Consider the following 1207-nt stretch of genomic DNA (forward strand, 5'->3'; position numbering starts at 1 on the left):
TTTGTCCTAGGTTGTTATTCCAGAATAAGCCATTTTGCTTGCAAAATAACTGACAGTTTTATTTTTAGATTGACAATATATACACATACATATATATTAGTGACAGCTTTTTTTGAGGTGTAATTCGCATACCATACAATTCACCCATTTAGAGTGTACAGTTCAGATTTTAGTATATTCACAGATGTACACAACCATCACCACAGTCAATTTTAGAATATTTTCATGATCTGGAAAAGAAACCCAGTACCCTTTAGCAATCACCCCCCTTCCGTGCCCCATTCAGTTTCCCAACCTGTGGTGACCATTAATCTTTCTGTCTCTATGGATTTGCCTCTTCTGTGCATTTCGTGTAAACCGATCATACATATATTTTTTGTGACTGGCTTCTTCCACTGAGCATCATGTTTTCAAAGTTCACCCATGTTATAGCAGGTGTCGGAACTTCATTCTTCTTTTAGGGCCAAATAACTTTCCATTGTATGGATAGACCACATTTTTGTATCCATTCACCAGTAGAGGGACGTTAGGTTGCTTCCCTCTTTGGCTCTTAGGAGGAGTGTTGCGATGAAAACTAGGTCCTGTTCTGTGAGGGCACGTTCTATTTTCTCTGGGGTGTACATCTAGGAGTGGAAGTGCTGGGTCACATGGTAACTCCACACTTAACCCTTTGAGGAGCTGCCACTGTTTTTCAAAGTGGCTCAGGGATAAATTTGGGGGGGGGTCTGATTATATTAACAATTTGAGTTAACCCAAATCCGGGAGTCCACACCATTCTGCCGGTGAAGACCCCGGGAGAGACCAGCCTGCCTGCCGGCGGACCCTGCAGCCTGAGTCCCGAGCTGCGGGCGGCTGCTGGCGGCTCGCACGTGGGGTAGAGGGTGGGGAGGCGCCCCAGAGGGACACGGGCGCGACAGCGCGGAGGGGCTCGGGTTCGGCCGCCTGAACAGGGAAGTCTGGAGCAGCCCCTACCCGCGGCCCCGGGGAGAGGCCACTCCTCCACGCCATCCGGTTCCGGCTTCCTAGCAACCAGGAGGCATCCTTCCCAGCAAGCACTGCTTCTGACCCGCGGCATCGGAGACTACGAGGCCCAGCGTGCCCCGCGGCCCAGGAGCGCGGACTACAAGTCCCACAATGCACAGCCCACCCCTTCCTAACCGCCCCCCGCCCCTGCTCTCCCTAGACCCCGCCGAGGCAGTGCCGCGAC

The sequence above is a fragment of the Neomonachus schauinslandi genome, chromosome 11 (assembly GCF_002201575.2).
Source record: "Neomonachus schauinslandi chromosome 11, ASM220157v2, whole genome shotgun sequence".
Lineage (NCBI taxonomy): Eukaryota > Metazoa > Chordata > Mammalia > Carnivora > Phocidae > Neomonachus > Neomonachus schauinslandi.